The 25,439-nt window shown below is 32.3% G+C and overlaps 1 protein-coding gene across 1 annotated transcript in view; it reads left to right on the forward strand.

Annotated features, from left to right (window-relative positions):
• P2RX4_1 (P2X purinoceptor 4) overlaps window positions 1–25,439 on the forward strand; it is a 94,987-nt gene that overhangs the window by 57,489 nt on the left and 12,059 nt on the right. The window lies entirely within an intron of this gene.

A 25,439-nucleotide genomic window follows, 5' to 3' on the forward strand; every position in this document is an offset into this window, starting at 1 on the left:
TTCAATATTATATTTTTGGTACAATATAGAATTCTCAGCACAAAGTATTTCCACAAGTTTCCGTTTCTTACTTCTTGGCCAATTCTGACGATAAATATTGAGTGATCGCCAGTTAGATGTTAGCAGTTCAGTAAATGAACATCTGAATAATGTATATTCTTTTCCCTGCATATTGCCAGAGACCATATTATCTCTTATTGGTCTTTTTGTAACTTTGACAACGAAAGGTTGTACACTTTTCAGAAATGCGCCAGGATAGATTATGCGGTCAGTAGACATAATGACATATTAAAGCAAACAAAAATAGATAACTTGTTGAAATATCTAAATGGCAGGAACAGGTAGCCCAGATGCTCAAGCAGGCCGCCTTACATGAATTCATCTTATTTCGTTAGATTATCATCGACTACTATTAATCTATACAATATTTTAAAATCAGAATTCACATAGAAATTCACATATTTTATTGGACTGAAAGTAATTAAAAGGGAATGTACATTTTTATGAAGGAGTTAAGATATCGATAATATTAATGAAATTTTAAAGAAATATTACTTCAGATAAATACAGTATCAGAGAGAAAGTTCTAGAGCATCAACCTAATAACTAATCATTAAAGCTGATGACGTAACGAAGTAACTGAATATAAGTTAATGTTAGTAAAGAATAACAAAAGGTAATGTTAACCAATTAGAAATAAATGAGTTTTTCAAAAGAAACTTCGAAAATGATGAAATTAAACTATACGAAAGAGTTGGGGATAAAAAGAATGATATAACAATGTGAATATAATTTTCCATGGGAAAGAAAAATGTATCACTATTGCTTTTATAACATATTTGTCGAATTTCCAAAGCTTGATATCTATGCTTTCAGTAAACTTCAGAAGATTGGAGTTTAATTTTGTATGAATCAATTTGCAATTTAACATTTCTAAGTAGTTAACTTTATTAAACTGTTATATACACATCAGTATAGGGTTATAGAGATTGATGAGTTTTAATCGAGATCATAAATCGATCAATGTTAGATTACCATTAAAAACCTGGAAGCACTGGACGGTCATTTTGCCATAGTATGAGACACTTCGGCAGTGCGTATACACGATTCCACATGCACGATTTGAACCCATGACATTCTGTCTCGTGAGTAAACACCTAACTTCAACCAATCTACGATAATGCACGGCCATCTTCGATTGTCTTTGGATAGTAACCGTCTCACACCTGACAAGACTGAGCTCCACTTGTCACGGTTCCTCACTATAACTCCGATAATTACCTCTTAAAGTCAATAACTAGTGGATTGGTTGAGGTTATACAATAACAAAGTTAAGTCTCGGCTCAGTGGTGTAGAGGTTAAGCGTTTTCACGCGAAAGATAAGGTCCTGGGTTCGAACCTTGAATGCAGGATCGTGGATGATCACTGACGAGGAATCCTATACTAGGGCAAAACTGCCACCCGGTACTTCGAGGTTTTTAATAGTGGTCTAACATTGATTCGTTCATGATCTCTATTATGTACATAGTTTAAAACGTTTGGTATTAATAACATTTCATATGAGATTTTATATAAGTAGATTTCAAAATAAACAAAAACAAATGTTACAAGCTATCGTAATCAAGTTTATTGAATGACTAAGTGTTCGTAAGTTATAATATCGGCTGTTGAACATGACTAACATTATCTCTCTTCGGAAAAAAACTTGGAGTTGTCATTCATTCAATTTCACTTTTTAATCTAGAAATTTTATTATGTTTAAACATCTAATGATTTACAGTGAATGTAGATCAATCAAGTAGCGAATTTCTAAAGAATTATTCTTCTGTAATGCATAGGTTTATTGTTAACTGTTTTACTGAAATAGGCGTAAAATATATTCGATGTTATCTAAAACAAACTGGTATTAGTTCCTAGTAAGACGATTGATTTTATTTTTATCCGAGAAACATGATTTACTTGTATTATAGTGAAGAGCATCTATAAGTCTGCCTGATCGTGTATAACCTCAAATAAATAATAATGGATGCTAACTCCATTCACTAATATCTATGGAAAACACCATTGAAACTTAAAAGCACTGGACTACAATTTCATTCTATTATGAAACTAAATAAAAACTCCAACGTGTCTAGTGTAGAGAAGATACTCACCGAAGACAGTGGACAACAGTCGCATAATAACATGGATTGATTGAAGTTGGATTTGTATTCAATTGAGCCATGACTCGGTCATCTAGAGGTTAAACGTCTGCATACAAGACCGAAGGTTCTGTATTCAATCCACGGTGATGAAGCCATAGATACCTACATCTAAGAAGTCCCATACTGGAACAAAACAGCTATACAGTGCTTTTAGGTTTTCAATGATTGTCTAACTTATAGTGACTTTGATTTCAGTAAAATTAAACCAACGAAAATCGATTATTACTATTATTATTGCTATTGTTATTATTACTATTATTATTATTATTATTATTATTATTATTATTATTATTATTATTATGGTTAACTGATGTATTCACCATCTTTATATGTTTATTTAAATGAATATGATCATTGTGATTGATAAACATAGTCTAATTCTATTTTTCGAGCTTACAATAACATGTAACATTGAAATATAAACAAATTATACGAATTACGTCAGATGTAAAATGAATTTACCCAACAAAATAAACAGTGAATAATAAAAAGATGAATTCATGGAATTTAATTTCTAAGACTTCATTTGGAAATGTATTATTTTAGCCTACCACAGACAATTATTTGGTACGTAATAATGTTTGATTACATATGTAATCACTTTAAATTAATTCATCCCTATAGGAAAAATAAATAAATAACAGTCTTTTATTCACTTGGTATTCCTTGGCTTGTATCTTCTCATTGAGGTTTAAAACTGCAATTGATCAGTCTGTTATTGGCATATATGCATACTGTGTGTATGCCTCGATATTGCCTTAATTCACAAGCTTTTTGTAAGCAATGATGGATAGTGGCTACCAGTGGAATCCAGGATGCGCGTTTCGTCCTATTCGAGACTCGTCAACTGGATGTACCTGCATCTCAGAGTTGATGTTCACTCTGGGACTCGAACCCAGTACCATTCGCTTCAAACGCCATCTCACTATTCACTTAGCTACTGAGTCCTGATATCCACTTGCTTGTGCAATGGGGTGAACTTAAATTCAGATACATCCAGCTGACGAGTCCCAGATAGAACGAAACGCGCATCCTGGATTCCACTGCCAGCCACTATTCATCATTGCTTACAAAACAGACCTTTATTACTGTAAGTAGACAACAAATGGTTTCATTATTTTGTAGAATAATTTGAATGTAATCTTTAAATAAGAAAAATATATGAATGCTTTTAACTAACAAAAATCTCATAGGTGTAAAGATTATTAGAGATTGTAATATTTCAACAATTGAATTCAAGTTGAATTCATCTCCGCAATTCCCCATACTAATAATCATGTACTCATTGATGATTAGTGGATCGTCTAAATTTCTAGCAAGAAGTTATGACCAGTGAAGTACAATCCATGTCAAGTGGATACAATTATCCACTTTCGACAATGGGTGAAAGGTTTCGTAAGATCATGAATCGATCGAAATTAAACATTAACAACTTTTTGATGGAGTTTTTTTCTCTGAGCTGAATGGTTTAGTATTGGAGCTTTCATCGTTCTTCTAAACAATATCATCAATACAAACTTCGGGTAGAAGTCATCATCCACCTAAGCTACAAATCTTCGACGTTTATAGATTCAGGCTCAATAGTCTAGAGATTAAGTGATTACGCGCGAAACTGCAGATCCCAGGTGTAGATATTTACGCGGCTGAAGAGTCCCACACTAGGACGAAACGGCTGTATAATGCTTCCAGGTTTTCATTAATAGTCTAGCTTAGATCAACTAATAAATTCAATTGTTTAAAAAACTTTTATTAAACTGTATCATATGATCTTGTCTGCAATTTTGTTATTGTAAAGCATTCACTATTTATCACTAATTATTTTATATTTACTAACAATAAAATAAAAGTAGTAAAATATTATTGATAAATTGAATATTGAATAATTCGTGTTTTAATTAGATTTTTCTTTACAAAAGAAAAAAACAACTTAAACAAAAAAAAATTGTAAAACCTTTTTTCTCTCGTTTTCTTTTTTCTTTTTACTTCATCTCAGAATTTTATTAAATTATGTCACTATTCGAAAAAAAACGGTGTTACTAGGGGAGATGAAAATGTTAGTTTCTTTTCTTTTCTTTTTTTAAAAAGAATATCTTAGTCAAAAAATCTTACAAATTTATTTGGAGGACATATGACTTGTAGGGTAGGGAGAGAGAGAGTGAGAGAATAAAGTAATTTCTTCCTAGATTATAGTCTGTATTATAATTGAAATTAATTTATTAAGAAAATTATTTATTTCACTAAAGACATTTCAATTATTAATAATGGGATTTGTGAAGATTGTAGTATTTTCAATGTTGAATTCACGAGTTGATCTAAGTTAAAGTGTGGTGTGGGTTACTTATATCCAAATAGGTAGTATATAACGGTGGTCAGGTATAGAATGTATTTCAGTAGAAAGTCGATAAAGAAAAAACGGAAACGCAACGCATTTAGTATGAAAAAGTACTGAGACTGAAATCTGAGACAATGGATTGATGTTTGCGACAGGAACAATCAAGTTTGAGATGATGGATTGGTATTTTGCAAATTAACGATTTATTATAGGATTATCAGATTTTATTGAGATGCTCTGTAATTTTGTGTTCAAATACATTCGATTGTCCCCAATCGTGTTCTGTACACTACAAGACCACCATTGAAAATTTAGAAATATTAGATAGTCGTTTCGTCCTAGTATGAGATTTCTTAGCAGTGAGCATTTATGATTTTGTACAAGAGACTTGAATTCAACACTTTTGGTCCTGTACTAGGATGGAAAGGTTATCTAATGTTTTCAGGTTTTCAATGATGGTCTAACTTAGATATCGACTCGTGAATTCAACCTTGAAAATTTCTAAGGTAATCTAATATATTCAGATAATATGATCGTCCTGGAAAACAATACTGAATGTAATGAATAACCTTTGAAAGTTAATGATTTTAGTTATATAATCAAATGTTTTTTATGAACATCATCTCTACCTGTGTTGGGGACGATAGATCCCCAAAACTCATATTTTGTAATCTTATCATATCGATTAACTTATCGATTAAATGTTTAAATATTTGAATGGCTGTCGATTGATCAACTTATTGATTAATGTTTAAAAACATTTTACCATGACAATATCGATTATAAATATTCGTATAAATACGCTTGACTTGTATGCCTGATTGACCTGACCTGGTATCTACTGGTTGCCTGTAGAATACAATTCTACGTCTTACCAAGACTTCTTGATCGAGTTAGATGAGTCGAGGACAACGGACCAGAATAGCCTATCGAGTCTCTGAATCCTTGATCCTTCGTTCTGTTCCGAATAAGCCGAATCAGTAGTAGAGCATTCAAACTTTATAAACATAACAACCTGGTAGAGCTAGTAGTTAATCATAACTGATGTCCAAATTAGATTTCAGTAAAAATAATAATAACATTTTAAAAATTGTGTATTTAATTTTAGAATTGCATTGATCAATAGCTCATTTTTTCGACCTCAATATTACGCAACAATTATACCTTATTATTAGTAATACATGATATTATTCCTAACATAGTTAAACTCTATTAGTCACAATCTCTCTTTTCAGAATTCATCTTATAAGTAGTCTGTGGTTTGTAAAGAATTAATAAATTAATAAATTTTAATAATCAAATTCATAAGTCACTTATAACTAGACCACCATAGAAAACTCCGCCTGGAGTCACTCCGGGGGTTACTGCCGGTCCCAAGCCCGGATAAAGGAGGAGGGTTGGGCATGGGGTTAGCGTCCCCATCCCGTAGAAAACTAACTAGCTAAAAAAACGCAAACCAGAAAAATTATTCCAACCTTTTAAACTCTGCCTTGGGAGTCAAAAGGTCTTCATTTGGAAGAACTATGACGCCTCATGATGAAAGACGAATTCCTTCGGATATTACGAGGCCGATGCCCCTTCTGACAACCAGAGCAACCACTTACTTAGGTACATGGAATGTTCGTGCAATGAGGCGAAAGTAAGTAAGTAACCATAGAAAACCTTGAAGCACTGGATGGCCATTCCGTCCTAGTATGAAACACCCGAACAGTGTACATCCGCGATCCCACCTCGTGAGTTTCTATATAATTCTATATAATATTAATTTTATACTATATTTCTGATATACATTCATTATCCCTCTCATCCATGATAAATTACAATTCATTTATTAATTATATAATACTGATTAAAGATTGTCATTATAAAAACAAAACAAAAAAACACAACAGAAATCCATTAACATTAATCACAATTTGGGGATCAGAAAAAATAAATCAATAAAAACAACTGTCATTCTAGAAACAAAAAAAACGAAAGAAAAAAGCCTCAGAATGTATGTCTAGAATAATACAGACGATCTCCCTGTTTGAATAAATAAATCCAAAGAATATACAACATTCATACCCTTTTTTTTCTTCTTCCAGTCCTATACGTAAGTTACACTGAGTTGTGTTCTAGGAAAGAAGAAGAAAACAAACAAACAGAGAACCAACAGAGACAAAGATTGAAAATTATCATACTGTCATGATTAACCTCAACAAATTATATGTGATAACTTTTCACTGATAAAATTAATGTAATTATTATGAATTACATAGTTATGTCATGTGTATAACTGATATTCAAATAATAATATATGCATATTAGAATGAAAAGTAATTAAGTATAATTAGAGAAGAATTTTGTAGATAATATAGTGATTAAATTGTTGAATTGATGAATCAATTAAAGCTAGACCACCATGGAAAATCTGAAAGCATTCGAAGACCGTTTCGTCCTAGTGTGCGACTCCTCAGCAGAGTGTAATCATGATCTTACCCTCGGGATTCGAACCCAGGACTTATAGGTTTCGCGCGTGAACGCTTAACCGCTAGACCACTGTGCCAGTCGGCATCCAACAGCTTGACGGTTTAACTTCAACCAATCCACGAAATTGGGACGGATAAGTGCTGGGTTCGAATCTCGCGAAGCGGGATCATGGGTGCACACTGTTGAAGAGTCCAATACTAGGATGAAACGACCGTCCAGTGTTTCAAGGTTTTCCATGGTGGTCTAGTTTCAACTGACTCATGGATTCAATCATTAAATTAAGTAATCATCTGGATAAAAAAAATCCACATATTTTTTGCTACGTTTAAAGAGTTAACGATATTACCCAAACCGGTGAGCGTAACTAAAGTCAGCAACATAACAACAGGAAAAGCTAAAGTAATCATTCAGTTACAGCCCTTATAACTATAGAGGAAGAAGGTCAAGTTCAGCGGAGATAAAAATGTTGTAGTGTCGGATACTAAGTTAAGCCTATATAACTTACTCTAGCTTCTGCACACGCCACTTTATTGAGTCACGTTTCGACCTTGTTATTTATCCACTTACCAATCCTGACTTTTTATATGGGTGTATGTGTGTGTGTACATTTTATCATACTCATCAAATATCTGTAGCTTATTTTTGTGTGACTATAAATATCGATTAACACTTGATTGAGTCGAGTTGGCTCACACTTCTTCTCCACTACGTGTCATTTCGCTTCGCTATCTTCTCTTCGCTTCATTTCTCTGATTGTCTCCTCAGATCAATGAGTGTACAACATGTACGTATTCGACATCCACTCTCGTATTTCACCTATTTAGTTCCGTTATTCACCAACGCTATTTAAGACGATGATTATATATGAGGACATGCGATATATATATCTCAAACACAATCAACCGTATTATCTAACTGGACTCAGATGCCGGGCCATTGAATTTTATTCCACAAGCACTCGGAAGCACGAACGAAGAAGCGCACAGATTAAGCGTATATATATATATATATATATATATATATATATATATATATATATATATATATATATATAATGAATAGGTAGTAGAATAAATAGTTTCACATAGAATAATTCCGTTATATTATATATAAATAGTTCCATTTAATTAGTTTGTAACTAATTAATTCCATCCTGAAAGAAGTAAAATAGAATTACAGTCTTATTGATGATTTTCACTTATCTACATACCATTTGTATTATGTTTGTTAAAAATACTGAAATCTTTGACTACTTGCATACTGTTTGGTTTGTATATCTTGATTTAGATTATATGTAATTAGTTCATTTCATCATTTCAAATTATGTATAAATGAATGGAATGAATTTATTATATTTTATTGTTACAGCATCCGCAACTAATGAAATAAGTTATGTAATTCGAAAGTTCAATAAATATAGGATGGATGAATTATCAAAGAATAGTAGAATATTTTAATAGTTGAATTCATGAGTCAATTGAAAACATGGATACACTGGGTGCCAGTTTCGTATTAGTATGGGACTCCTCAACAGTGCGCACACATGACTCTGTACGCAGGACTGCAACCCATCACCTTCGATTTCGCATGCGAACACTTAACCTCTAAACCACTGAGCAGGCGTCCAACGCTGTTAATGTCTAACTTCAACCAGTTCATGGAATTGCGCCACCGCGGATGCGCACTGCTGAGAAGTCCCATATTAGAACGAAACGGCCTTCCGGTGCTTCCACGTTTTCCATAGTGGTCTGGCTTCAGTCGTCTCACGAATTCAACTATTAAATCACTAAAATCTCCAAAAACCCGCTTTTGATGTTATTATCAATAGTTTAGAACTTTTCACATGTAAAACTGTTACAATTGACTGTTGACGTTATATATTTTCATTATGTAGAAAATTCGCAAATATTTATCATTAAGTCCTCTACTTGATTACGGCAGATTTAGATATTACAAAAAATGGCACTCAAACGCGTAGAACCCCACAGTTGCCAAACAACAGACGGAGGATGCAAGGGTAGTGATTATTGGGTAAGAATCAAAAATGTACAGAAAAACATAGGGATTTATCGTTACCATTATTTTTGGCTATAATATCATTGTAATCCAGTCAACCCTCATGCAGGCAAGTTATGCAACCGTCCAATCGTAGCATGTCACATTATTAAGTTTCTGACTGGACGGAATCTCCTCATTTTTAATCGATTAACGGTCTTTAGATTTCTGAATATATAAAAGTGAACGGAGATTTATTCTACCAATTGTATAAGATATAAAATATTTATCAAAAGTCGCTTGATTTTCAACAGTTTGTCCATTGACTTCAGTTTATACTGACACGTCGTCCTATTTTAGACTCGTCAGCTTGATGTGTCTGTATCCCGGCGTTTAAATTATTTCCTGGACTTAAACCTAGAAACATCTAGCTGACAAACCTCAAATATAATGAAACGCATGCCCTGGCTTCTACTGCTAGTCACTTTTCATCTATTTTTATATTAACTTGTGTCGTAATGGCCATGTCGAAGCTTTCCTCACAAGATGCATAAATGCCAGATGAGACTAATCGATTGTAGTCCTGAATATCAATGGGAAAATTTAAATAACCAATACATATGAATTCACTTTAAACTACTTTTTTTAAACAATTTCATCAATCAGCTAGAAAATTATTCAGAATCCGTTTCAGTGTTGTGTTCGTGTGACTATGTACATGTATTTTTATGAACAACAAGAAGTTTAGCCACTTTTTTTCCCTTAGCAATTAACAAATTTACCTAAACATATGTTGACATGTGGTTTTAAGCCAGATTTCTAAAGCACAATATAAAGACAGTAATTGATTTTACTGACATGGGAGAAGTTGTAAAAAAACCCAATAACCTTGACCTAATAAATGTAAAAGAATGTGATAATCAAATAATTTGAATAATGATTGGTTCTGTGAAATTATTGAATGAAAGTTGTTTTTATTGAAGTGAATTTTATATCTTCAACATTTGTTTCATTTTCAAGTATAAACAGGATTTATGACTGATCAAGTAACTGATCTACAAACCTGAACGTTATTATGATAGTTACCAATAGTCACCCATTTATAGCATTATCTATACACTTATTAAAAAAAATACCATTTATCTTGGCCTAATTTCGTGTAACCTTCTCGTTTATAAATGACTGATGATTGATACATTATGTGGGACTAATATTTGTCGATCGATATTCATCAAGACATATCGTTAGATGAGTAAAATATGAACACTCTCTAGTGCATTATAAATTGTGTAATAACAAATGCTGTTCACTATGTAATAGCAGTCAAATATCCCATTTTTTTTAAAGCTGATCCAATTCAAACGGTTAAGTTGTAGTACGTTCATTAGTCTATATGACTGATCATTGAGTTCATCTTGTTTTGATGATAATTAAATGGAAGTAATTATCAGATAGATCCATACCTAGGTCGACAAAATTTCATCAACACCTTAAATATCACTCATTACATTACATTACAAAGTAAGCAGTAAATTTTTTTATTCGCGAATATTGTCGAGTAAGAAAAAATACCATATGACATAATCAAATTATAATTTCCGTATTGGAAATGTTGAAATCATTGTTTGTTTCAATGGTTGAGATCATGAGTCAATTCAAGCTAGACCATCATGGGAAACCTGGATGCACTGGACAGCCGTTTTGTCCTATTATGGGTCTACTCAACAGTGCACATCTACGATCCCGCGCGCGAACACTTAACCTCTAGACCATTGAGCTGGTGACTAACGGTGTTCATGTCTAACTTCAACCAACCCATTTTATCGAGGTCCTGGGTTCGAATCTCGCGGGGTGCGGGATCGTGGATGCGTACTGCTGAGGAGGTCCGCGTGACTATCGTAACCAATGGTTGGGGACTCTTGGTGACATGGCTCAGAATCGATCACAATGGCGTCGGTGTATACACTCCCTGTCTTCCCTTAAACTAAGAGATTAAAATCGCTTCATATCTTTCCTTCTACGAACCAATTCTTTCTTCTTGTACTATATCTCTATATGCAATCTTTCTCTTATATATTACTACCTTTGACCTAACCACTGCTATGAATCCGGTGTTCATCTTGTCGTGCTGATGCGGTATGGCAACCTGGACCGATGCACATATGTGCCTGGTCCTACGTTGTAGCTGACTGACTGCTGAGGAGTCCCACACTAGGACGAAACGGCCATCTAGTGCTTCCAGGTTTTCTATGGTGGTATAGCTTCAATTGACTCATGATTTCAATCAGTGAAATTTCCAAAAATCTTCACAAAACCCCTTCTGATAAACTTAAGGACATTCGTTATGTGTGACACAATACTATAGTTTTGTGATTTTAAGTGTTAAAAATCTAACAACTACTTTATCGGTCTCATTAGGATCCTATTTGACAAATCAATGTTCAAAAAAGAACTTAACATTAAGTTTGACTAGTATTACCCATTTAAACTTACTAATATGGAAACTGATAAGATACCATATAGTCGAATATTAACTCATTGAAAAAATCAATGAAAAAGAATAGTTAAAAACAATGGCATTCTAGAATATTTGAAGACATTAACTATATGTAATCATCAGAAATCAATTTGAGGTATTATAACTTACATTATTTGATAAATGGAATACACCCATTAAGATATTATATAAGAAAAATTAGTTCATCGAAGAGTTCTCTTCTCGTCAAATTCATTTTCAAAGTGGTACAATCGCTTTGAAACAAAGATGGATAGGGGTTAGCAGTGGAATTCAAGACACATGTTTCGTCCTATTTGGGACTCGTCAACTGGATGTACCTTCATTCCAGAGTTGATGTTCATTCTGGGACTCGAGCCCAGTACTCTTCGCTTCAAACGTCACCGCGTTATCCACTTAGCTACTGAGTCCTGATAGACAATTGCTTGTGCAATGAGCGTGAAGTTTAAATTCACTTGGTGTTGTTTTACTTGTACACCCAGCTGAAGAGTCGAAAATAGGACGAAACACGCGTCCTGGATTCTACTGTTAGCCACTATCTATATTTCCTTATATGCCAACATGAGACTGATCAACTGCAGTCCTAAATAACAATGGGAAGATACAAGTAAAAAAACACCAAGTGAATCTCTTCGAAAATCAATTCACCGAAAAGAGAACTCTTCGTTAAATTAATCTTTTTTATTATTTAATAAGACACTTAGAACTTTACTATGAAACCTATTTTTATTAGTATAAAATTCAACAATCCGATATGATGACATTTATTAAACATTAAAATATTCTATGTGATTTGGAAAGAATGTAATGTACAATCCTGTAAAGAATTCTTTACCACCCAGATGGTTTTACAATTTAGACGAGTAAAAGACATCCGACACAATTAGTCTCTTTGATAAATTACGATAATACAATAAAAAGACGAAGGTTATTTATCAGAGTTATGTGATATATTTGCGCAATACATTTCGAACAATCTGATCACACATATACTTGTTAAGATATTTTGTATGAAAAATAAAGGTTAACTAGACAAATTAGAAGGATAAAGGAAGCAAAACTAATAATGAAATACACAAGAACAGTATTTAGACCACGCTGGATAACAAATCAGTATTACTAAAATAGGTTAAGTGTAAGAACGAAATGTTTTTGAACACATAAAGGAGGTTTTGGTTTTTGTATATTCAGGGCTTCAATGTACCTTAATATAAGCCGTTGAAAGCTTATGCGCAAAACTATAAAAGCTGACCGGATATCAATCTTATGACCGGTTTCAACCAAATGTTTCACAATGAAGATTTCTGTTTATCCTGTCATCCTATTTGATCATTGGAATCCATTTGTTTTTTGCAGCCGTTTAGGTATGTGTTCATCCTCATTTACGTGCAGCTCATGATTGCTCCTCCTTATGTACGTGTTACTGCACACACATCTAAATTGATAGACGCAGTGGGGTGTGTAACAATTGCTTACATACTGTTTTTGGGTTTGTGGTGAAACATAGACCTTGAATTTCCAATAATGATGAGTTGGGCTGCATAAAATATCTTATTGATTGCTAATTTAAGTCTCCGTTACAACATGAGACCGTTTGAGTCAATTCTAAATGTTAAAGTAATGTAGGCTCGCCTTTTGCGTGCCAAAGACGTCATAGGTCTCATCGTATTGCAATCTTCTCAACGGCTTATAAACTTCAGTGGATAGTCGTTATTCATTAATATTTCCCTTAAGAGCTTCATATCTCCTTCAATAGTATCACTAGTACAAATATGACTGATCCTACTGAATAGGACTTTTATTAACCCACGTTCGTAATGGATTGGAAAATGACTATGAAAATTAAGATTTTATCCTATTTGTGTCATCTTTATATATACAGAAAGTGTGACGAGACCATAGTCTCTCCTACTGATCAGTATATCTAGAAAAGGAAGCTGATTATTCCTCTCTTCTTCACACTTAAATGAAATATGCTTTTGACTTGTGTTGAGTTCATTTAAAAAGCTGTTCACATCTTCACTCTTATCACTTATGATTATGATCCCATTCACATACCGCTTATACAGACACACCTTTCGAATTGAGTCTTCAGCTAGATTTTCCACATATACCAACAATGATCCTAAAGAGCTACCCATAACTACGCCATCAATCTGTCTAAAATCCCCACCCTCAAAAGTGAAATTCACATTGTCCGCATATAATAATAACAATAATAAATCTTTAAGAGCTTTTTCAGAAAATGGTAATGAAAGGTTATTTAACGAGGTATAATCACACAACATATTGATAGTCTCCTTAAAAGGTACATTTGTAGATACTGTTTACATCAAAGGAGCAGATTGTTTTAGCTTTTCTATTCATATCCATTAACTACTTAATTAATCCAAATAACTCTTTCAAAGAATACTTACATACTTGATTTCGGATATGGTTTAATACTTTTGTCAACTATTTTGCAAGATTACATATAGTTAATCAACATATTGATAGAATTGAATGTAAAGGGTTATTGGGCTTATGAATTTTGTTGTTGTTCATATAAATTAGGATACATTAAACCCATAAATTTTAATAAATGAAATTCCTCTTCATTATTAACATTCATTAAATTCGAATTGATTTTCCTTTCTAATTTATATAAATCATCAGAGTCACTTTCAGCCATAAATTTGCTTTCATCACTGAGAATGGATTCCATTTTGACGAATAAACAATACAATAGAGGATAAATTAGTGACATATCTATCAGAATTGATTGGGAATGCATTAAAATGAATATTATTATTATCATTACTACTATTATTATTATTATTATTATAACAGCAAAATTTTTCTACCTTTTTTCTGATCTCTTCTCCCGTTTTCAAAATAACATTGATGAGATTGATATAACAAATTATAGACATTTCTATCAGATGGGTTTTGTGGATATTATAGTAATTTCAATGGTTAAGAACGGCCGTCCAGTGCTTGCAGGTTTTCCATGATGGTCTAGCTTCAACTGACTCATGATCTTAACCGTTGAAATTATAGACATTTCTGTTAATTCAGGCAAATGCATGAGTATACAGTTCGAATTAAATTGGTCAATTTATCATGGCAATTATCTATATAGAATATTATCAGTTGAATAAGATTTGGAATATTTGTTTGTCATTTTACATGAACATAAATTCTTACAAAGCTGATTCGGAAATATGTGACAACCGTAACAACAATGCTTCATTAAAACTTTTTTTTAGAAAAAATACTTCATTTCTACAGAATCTATCACAATTTATTTTTTTTTAAAACCAGTGAAACTGAAAGGATAGTTATTACTACACTCTTTATCTGCTGGTTCTCTTTAAAAGATTCATTTATACAGTAGAATTGGTCGAATTCATGAGTCGATTAAAGCTATATAACCATAGAAAACCTGGAAGCACTCGATGGCCGTTTCGTTCGAGTATGGGACTCAGCAGTGTTGATTGGTTGAAGTTTGACATTAACACCATAGGACACCGGTTCAGTGGTCTAGAGGTTAAGTATGCGTGCACGAGACCGAAGATCTTGAGTTCGATTCCCGTGGGTGGGATCGTGGATGAGCACTTCTGAGGAGTCCCACACTAAAACGAAACAGCCGTCTAATGCTTTCAAGTTTTCCATGGTGATCTCGCTTTGATCACCTTATGAATTCAACTACCAAAATCACTACAATCTCTACAAAATCTCATTTCTGACAGTAGAATTAACTAGGATTGTAGTTCATTATGTCATCTATATTAACATTTTTTTCTCTTTTTTACTATTGAAATAATTCCTTTTTTAAGCGAATTTTCATGTTCTTTTGTGTTTTCTCTTAGCCAAAAAAGCTCATCTTCACCAATAAAATAATAAATTAAATATCACAGATTGAAATCATGAGTCAATTGAAGCCAGATCACCATGGAAAACCTGGAAGCACTGGACGGCCGTTTCGTTCTAGTATGGGACTCCTCAGCAGCGCGCACCCACGATTCCGCACCCCGCGAGATTCGAACCCAGGACCTCTCAGTCTCTAGCTTCAATTGACTCATGATTTCAATCTGTCAAATTTCTAAAATCTCCACAAACCCCTTCTGATAAAATCCAATATCATTAAAAACTTATGCAATAAAATAAACTTCTATTCAATTAAAAGTGGATAGACTTTTTATAAGTAGTAATACCTGTATATGACTTTTACTTAAATCTTACAAATGCAATTAAATATAATAGTCTATAATGACACTACAATCTAATTCATACAGTTGCAAATATATCCTGTGGACCAGATATTGTTCAGGCTTGTATACAACCTGAACAAGATATCTCAACCATGTGACGTGCAACTACACAGTCCTAAGATCCCTAGCGAAATAATGACTGTATGATAGACATTAATATACAATTTAATCTGAATGGCAATAAAGATTTATATGAAAAACTCTATGAAATTAAAACTATTAACATCAAGATATTAAAGATTGAATTAAATAAACCATATTCTCAAATTGATAACATTTAGGATACTTGAATTAATGAAGCGATTGCCATTAATCATTAGTCTATTACAGGTACGTTAAGATGGTATTGTAGTAATCGATAAAAAAAAATAGAAGAACATGGATCATGTTTAACTCACGTTTCAAAAATATAAATTTTCTATTACCATTAACTTATCTTTTGATATCAGTTCAAACACTTTCGATCTAATCACTAGAGTATGTAAGCATTATTACATTAATAAACAACTTCAACATAACAACAAGATGATTAAGGTAAGTAAAGCAATATTTGAAAATATTTTTCGAATTATAGATTAACAAAACACAAACATTGTTCATATTAGGAAAGTTTTGCTGTATTAACTATTTCAGAATTTGATCAAATCATTTAATTCATTTTTGTATTGATTGTTTGAATCTTCTCATTGAGTGAATATCAACTTCGTGATGTAGGAACAACATCCAGCTGACAAGTTCCAAATAGAACATAACGCGAGTCCTGCATTCCACTACTAGCCACCATCCATCTCTACTTATTGATTACATTGTTTCTCTTTTCTTTTAAACTACTACCCCCACAACAAAATCATACGGTTTTAAGTCAAACAATTAAAAAAAACCTGTTTAATGATAAGTCGACGGCTGATATTGATAATGTCTTGATGTATTAAAGTTAATATTCCTAACAAAAATAAATAAATAAAACTTTATGAATCTTTTACCAGACACCAACTATCAATCTCCTGTACCCAAACGAAACTATATATATGATAATCTATCATACTTTGCTAAAATCACCATTTTTTTAAAAAAAACGAATTTTTTATAGTTCTTCTTCAAGTCACAAATCGTTTCCCACATTCCATTGTTATTTCGACCTAGATACATTTTCCCATGACTTCTTCAAGTGAATCCATCAAATTAAATATGTCAAAAGAAAAAGAAATTATCCTATTCATATTTTGAAATAATAATAATAAGATCCTCAGTGGGTTACGTACAAATAATTAGATTAATTCTCTGTGGATAATATATGATCATATTACTCACTATAATAATTTATACGATATTATTATTAGTTAGCCTAGTTTACCCAATTTATTATTTTTTTAAAATACAAATTTCAATAGTTGAGATAATGAGCCAATTAAAGCTAGACCACCATGGAAAATATAGAAGCACTGGACGGCCGTTCCATCATATTGTGGGACTCCTCAGCAGTGCACATCCACGATCCCGCAGCGCAAGATTCGAACCCAGGATCTGGTGGTCTTGCGTGCGGACGCTTAACCGCTAGACCACTCAGCCGGTCGACATCCAACGGTGTTAATGTCTAACTTCAACCGAAAATTATCAGTGATTGTTACAAATAGAATTTATCCTTCTGTAATCTTCGTCTATGTATTGATTCGCTTTTAACTAATTAAACGCACAGAAAAAATAGCAGAGATTCTCCACCAGTGCTCTAGCTTCAATTGACTCATGATCTCAACTATTAAATTTACCATAATATCCACAAAACGCAATCTAGTACAAATATTTAAAACATTGAATTTGTCACACAGATAACTTGTTAAAATCATTTTCAGGGAAATGATTAAAAAATCTGATGATTATCCCAGTTGTCTACTTGAATGTAAGTAATTTAATAGTCAGTATTGTTTCATTTTGAAACATTGTTCAATGATTAGAATAATAGTTTAAAATGATTATCATCTTTGTTACCCTTGTTCAGTCCAATCAATTCGGAACTATATCTTAAGTATGATTATGGTATCTATAATTATTGATTTTCTTCTGACATGTTGATTGATTTCTTCTCTTCTTAACATTGTGTTTCCTTATTACATCTAACTGATATCGAGTTATACATAACGATGATTATTTATTTTATGAAGAAATATATTCTGATATCTTCGTAAAGTTGATCAAATGAGTTAGGATATTCTTCAAGATGAAGTTATGAAATTGTGGAAGAGAAACTCGAAAAGAAAGTTGGATTCATAAATACATTTTGATACAATGAAGAGTAATTGAGTAATTTATTTTGCGGGGTGAGGGCGGGGGGGGGAATATATTTGTTTCGATAATTAAAATAATTCCTTAATAGTTGGATTCATGAATTGATCTAGGCTAGACCACCATTGAAAATCTGGAAATACTGGATTACATTTTCGTCCTATTGTAGGACTCCTCAGTTCTTCCAGGTTTTCCATGGTGATCTAGCTTCAATTGACTCATAATTTCAAGCATTGTAATTACTACAATATCCTCTAAATCGCCTTCTTTAATATTACATAAATTTCTACATAAGGTTTCTGGAAATCAAATAAATTAGTTTTATACCGTAATCATTTTGGTTAGTTTCTGATCATCTTCAAAATTGATCAAACAAATCAATTGAGAGAGAGCTTCTGAAATAAATAATTTATAAATTTACAAACTAATTTAATTTATCTGGTTAACTTCGATTGTTACATTTTTTTCTAGACTTCATGACATACTTGATTATGACGTGGTATTTAATGCAATTAGTCCCTTTGATAAATTTCGTATACTAACGTTTATTGAGGCCTTAGCTATACGAACATTCAACCCCCCCTCTATGTATTCAAAAAACAGTTTTTTCTCACCTTAAACCTACCCTGGTACTATTATCTTATTATCCATAATGATGAGGTTTCAAATTGTTTTCACATTATTATTCTCTTTATTATCCTTGTTACCTGTTACCCTCCATTTCTAGTCTAGTTGACCTTTTATTCTTCAGATGTAAATGTTCTTAACAAGTACATTATGTGTGATCAGACTAATCGAAATGTGTTGCGCTAATATCCCATCACATAGTTCTGATAATCTTCGTCTTTTTATTGCACTATCGAGATGTGGTATTTGTTTCACGATCCCTTTTTATGCTCAGTATCAAAAATTAAAAAAAAAAACATAATCTTTGAATCAAATTATATTTAATTCTGTCAAATACAAATTTATTAATTTTATTTAAAATGGGTTATATTTTTCGAAAATAGTCTAATAACATTCTAACGTTATTTTCTAATCTTATAGAAATAATCATAATCAAACTAATCTCTCTGTGTTCTGTTATGAGGTTATGTGATTAATTTAAGATAAAAAGAAAGATTATTTCATTCAGAGAGGGGTTTTGTGAATATGATCGTAATTTTAATAGTTGAATTCATGAGTTAATTCGAGTTAAACCACCATAGAAAACCTGGAAGCACTGAACCACGGTTTCATCCTAGTATGGGACTCCTCAGCAGTGTGCATCCACGATCCTGTCCCGCGAGATTCGAAGCCAAGACTTATCAGTCTCAATTCTGTGGATTAGTTTAGGCTAGACATTAACACCGTTGGATGCCAACTGGCTCAGTTGTCTAGTGGTTAAGCGTTCGCGCTCGAGACTAATAGGTCTCGGGTTCGAATTTCGAGGGGCGGGATCGTGGATGCGCACTGTTGACGAGTCCCATACTAGGATAAAACCGGCTTCCAGTACATCCAGGTTTTTCATGATGGTCTAGCTTCAGTTGACCCATGAATTCAGTATATATATGTGACGATAACGTTAACAGCAGAATTTCGGTCATCTCTACTGACTAGAAACATTCTAGTTCAAAGAGAGTAATTTGAATATATTTATGATGCCACGACATAGTGCGACACCTGATATTGTGGTATTGTGGTGTATGTTACTTATGTCGACAAACACAAGTAGTATGTAACGCTGATCAGAAGTGGAGTACTTAGCAGCAGAAAATTGTGAAGATCAAATTGAAGAGAACGGGAATGTAAACTGAGAATAATTTTATTAGAAATGAAAGAACGACGAAGTTTGAAACAATTGGTGGAAGATTTGAAAATGAGGTATTTAATGTATGGTTTTTCAACTTTTATGAAAGAACCCTGCAATATTATATTGAATAATAAATTTCTTCTGCCCACCTGAGTGTTCATTCACTGCAGTATGACAACAAGCATAAGACTCAAATCAAAACATTTAATCGATTAAATCCAACTACCTAACACTAAACATAATACATCATAATGACAGGTAACTCCGTATGAGTTTAAACGAAATCATTGAACATGAGATTAGTTATTACCATGTAGCTCATCACTTGTAATTATCCTGTATAAAGAAAATCTAGGTTCTTGTAAGAGCATTTAATCATTTTCAATTGCGATCATGAACTGATTAATGTTAGACCACCTAGAAGTACTGGACGTCCGTTTCGTAATAGTATAGAACTCCTCAGCATTGATCGGTTCATAATCTCAATAAAAACAACTCCACAATCCTACACTGATAGTTAGTCTTATTTGTTTTTACTAAATTTTACTTGTAAAATAATTTGGTTTAATTCAGCTTTGATTAAATGTTCAATAGAACGTGATCTAATAAATTACAATGTCCATTTTAACTTTATTCAGTTTTAATGTTCTAACTTCATTCCTTTTATGTTTATAGTTAATATAAATGTAAACCAAACCCTTACAATGTATCTTTCATATGTGCATGATGAGTTTAATCATTCATTTGGGCATTTTAATTAATTAAATTATACTATTCTTTCTTATAGTTAAAGGAATAATAAAAGTGATTAATTATAACCTGTTCTGTTTGTTAATAAAACTTGGCTGAAATTTTCTAATTTTATGTGTATACATCATTGTTAGACTTTTTTTTGGTACATACAAAAACGCAGCCTACTTGAATATCTGGGCTACTTGTTCCTACCATTTAGATATTTCAAAAAGTTATCTGTTTTCTTGTTTGTTTGCCTGTTTGTTTGTTTTAACACATTATTATGCCTATTAATCACATAACCTATTCAGGTATGTTTGTGAAACGTTTATGACATTTCGTTGTACAAGTTACAAAAGAGCCCAATCACAAACATCTTGGTTGCTGGCAATATGCATCGAAAACAATCTATATTATTTAGATGTCGATTGACTGGGCTGCTAACTGCTAACTGATGATCACTCAATATTTAACTCAAGGGTCGATCAATAAATATGAAACGGAAACTTGTTGAAATATTCTGTGCTGAGAATTCTATATTGTAGGAAAAATATAGTACTGAATAAAGCCACCAATAATAATAATAATATTGCCTAATTTTGTGCTTTTATTCAAAAGCTTCAATTGGTCCATTAGTGATGATCAATAAAAAAATAAATACTGAACATAGTATAGTCAATCAATTCAAAAAAGCTAACTGTTTGAATATTGAATACCTTAATATGAAAATTCTACTTGTAAACAACACTATTCATTTGAGACACTCCTAAGTTTTGACTGGGATCATGAACCGATCAATGTTAGATCACTATTGAAAACCTGGAAGTATGTGATGTCAGTTTCGTCCTAGTATACGACTTCTCAACAGTGCTCATCCAAGATTCCTAAGTGTCATTTTTTCGTATAAATATGTACACTCTAACTCCTTAAGTAATTATTTGTTTCAGTACTGTTGGTTTCAAATCAATGTTATGTTTCTGCATATTATTATTATTACTATTATTGGTTAAACATCATTATTAATCTCCCCTATACATGATTCATTCACTTCACATTCATCCCTCCTTATTATATCTTACTAATTTTCCACACAATATGGTCTTCCACTAAATATTTGATCGAATTATAATTGCACTATTATTCACCTCACCCTATCTGACCCATATTTATTCGGATCATGGATCTTAAATTTTCACTTCACATATACGCAGATTAAAGCTAACATTCTATATGAGTCGTATCAGCATTAAGAATTTTATTGTATTTTAAGCAAAGATGGATAGTGGCTACCAGTGGAATCCAGGACGCGCGTTTCTTCCTATTCAACACTGATCAGTCGGATGTACCTGCATCTCAGAGTTGATGTTCACTCTAGGGCTCGAACCCAATACCGTTTGCTTCAAACGCCATCGCACTATTCACTTAGCTACTGAGTCCTGATATCCACTTGCTTGTGCAATGGAGGTGGAGTTTAAATTCACTTGGTATTGCTTTTACTTGAATCTTCCCATTTATGTTTAGTGCTGCAATTGATCAGTTTCTTATTGGCATACATACATACTATGCGTATTGCCTCGATATTCCCTTAATTTATAAGCATTATAAGCAAAGATGGATAGTGACTAGCAGTGGAATCCAGGATGCGCGTTTCATCCTATTCAATACTAGTCAGCTGGATGTACCTGTATCTCAGAGTTGATGTTCACTCTAGGACTCGAACCCAGTACCGTTTGCTTAATTACGCACAGTATGCACATATTAATAAGAAAATATATCTTTAAGTAATGAGAAATCAACATTGCCAGTTATTTGTACAAATTTATTTTATTATTCTGTCTAGCGTTTCTATTTTGTATTAGTTTAAACTAGTGGATATTGCGGAGAAGAAAAAGAAATTAAGTGTCAACATTCCCTTCCTGACAACAATTTATCTGGTATCTTTTTATAAAATTAAAACAAATAAGAAAAAACAATCTTTATACAACTATGTTGACAATGTGTGTTAATGTGTAATTAAATAATACTGATATTATTACTGTCTAGGTGATAGATTAAAATAATGATAAATTAATAACTGATTAAAATGTCACTTTTATATAACTTTCTATATATGAAAATCATCAATAGTTACAATTACTGGGAAAAGAAGAAATAGAGGTTGTAGCGTAAGAAGTTGTGATATATATAAAATACTTTCGCAGATTGTATTTGTGTTTTCATGGCATAGTAACACTTGTGTTTTCGAAAAAAAAGAATTGAGAACAGATAAAAATTTAATCAATCGCAATTATTTGGTAACCTATCATCTATGATCGCATAAGGCATAAACAGTTTAAAAGAAACTATAAATTAACTTATATATCAGTATGAGGTTGTGAAGATTGTTGAGTTAAGATTGATATCATGAATGGATCAATGTTATACAACCATTATAAAACTGGGAGCACTGGATGGCTTTCTCGTTCTAGTACAGTGAACATCCAAGATCTCGTACACGTCACTCGAACCAAAAATCTTCAGTCTCGTGCATGATCGTTTAAACTCCAGACCACTTAGCTGGCATCCAACGGTGTAGGATGTGCACTGTTAAAGAGTCCTATACTAGGATGAAATGGCCGTTCAGTGCTTCCAGGATTTTATCGGCAATTTAACATTGATCCATTCATGATATCAATCTTAACTCATATATGACAAACCTTTAGCTTAAATAATACAAAAATTTAGAAAAATAAATGTAAGAATGTAAGTTATTGTATAGTTAAACTTGAAATACCCTAACCTAAAGGTATTTCAAAGTCTATTAGCGTTATTTACACTGTACATATTAATTTCACTTAGAAGTAGTTAGATTTATTAATTTTAAACTTTCTAGCAGAATAGCATGAATTCATTTTTATTTCGTAGGTTCTCGTCAGCTGCTTATAACCTGTGATATTTAAAATTATAATAATGGGTTTAAATTACTTCCATGAAAGAGTTTGGTTGGAAATTATATTGAAGACATATTCGTATAGTATAGCAAGGGTGTAAATGAAATTAATAGACTATATATTGTGAATATATACCTTATATGAAAGAACATTCTACAACATTGATTGTGACAACAGTTCAAACGGCTAGAAACAAGTGATCACATAATGAATAAATAAGACTATAGTGAGTAGAGCTCAGTTGATAAAATAAGATTATTAATTTGGAAGATAGTTGAAATAAAAACCCAATGATGCAATGAATGTGAAAAAAAGTTTAAAGAAAAATAAAAAAATTTAAGATGTAGCGAAAGACTATTTGTCACCAAGGCAAGGAAAGATTAATAACCATCTCCTTTTGAACACATAATTCGGATTTTTGACACCTGATGGCAACCGCTTCAGCAAACTTTAGAAGACTGGAGTTTGGCTGCTTACTTATCACCTTAAACGTTTGCAAGGTCTTTTATCAAGGAGATGTTTGGTGATTGCACTGTTCAAAGTTTTTCTTTACCTTGTTCTGAGACTTTTTGGAACATATTCAAAAATGAATTGTAATTTTTAATATCACAGTTTGTAAGCAACTGACAAGAATCTACGAAATAGGAATGAATTCATGGTATTCTGCTAGAATCTTTGTTCTTGCTCTTTTCAAAATGATAAAAGGAACTATATGTGTGAAATTTCAATCTTGACTATAAAATTCGTAAGATTTGCATTTATTACGTTTTTTCAGTCCTTATGATTGAATGTATTGGATACTTCAAATATCCTGGTATTTCAACCTTCCTAATATGATGTGCTAAGATAGACAACTGTTTTGAATACAATTGCAACCAAATAAAATGATTTAATGATTAAAATATATTTTAAAAAAGCTTACGTATTATTGAAAATGATTTATTATTAAATGTATACTTCAGTTATAAACGTTTATTCATGTTTTTGATTGAAATCACGAGTCAGTTGAAGCTAGACCACCATGGAAAACCTAAAAGTACTGGATGGCCGTTTCGTCCTAGTATAGGACTCCTCAGCAATGCGCATCCACGATCCTACACCCCGCGAGATTCGAATCCAGGACCTACCAGTCTCGCGCCAGGCGCTTAACCAACTAGACTATAGTTACTCATGTGGCTTACTACAACCTATATTCACCTTTTTTTCAATGGTTCTAGATAAACTTCATAGTTTCGGGATAAAGTATTAGATAGAATTATTTTAGTAGCAAATACTATGCATACATTATGTATTTCATTTAGTTACAAATCAATCATATCAGTTTATCAACTATTTCTAATGTTGTACTGATATGAAAAAGTAAGAAAAGGTTACTGGAATTTTCTCTGTTAGAAAATGATTCATTAAACTGTTTTTATTTCAAAGTTTTCCAATGAATAGTTCCTGATAAAGTTTCCCAATTTCATGTTCTGATATGAAGAATCTAATGGAACAGTATACTTTGTTATTAGTCAATCCGGTAAATAAATATAAATGGCCATACTTTTTCTGAGTTACTAATCACTGTATCCATTGTTAAGGCAACATCTTTTTCTTCAGTGAGAACTATCTGAGAGAAAGGGGGAATAAATAACTGTATTTGTTGTACATTTGTATTGTATTGTATCAAACTACTTAGATGTATAGCTTTATTTATTTCTACATACAGAGAATTCAGTGTTAGAAAATTATCATCGTTTTCCACAAAGATAATTCATTTATTATATCTTGTTTAAAAAATCCCATCTAAGACAATTCTCAATCTACGGTATAATCATTTGATTTCTATTTGGTGTAATCTATATTTTCAGGAATCATCATCTCCTGTATCAATCGATGTATCCACAAAATAGATGTTGCAAATCGTATTCAAATATTAAAAAATCACTCTAGTT

Source organism: Schistosoma haematobium, chromosome 3 (genome assembly GCF_000699445.3).
Source record: "Schistosoma haematobium chromosome 3, whole genome shotgun sequence".
Lineage (NCBI taxonomy): Eukaryota > Metazoa > Platyhelminthes > Trematoda > Strigeidida > Schistosomatidae > Schistosoma > Schistosoma haematobium.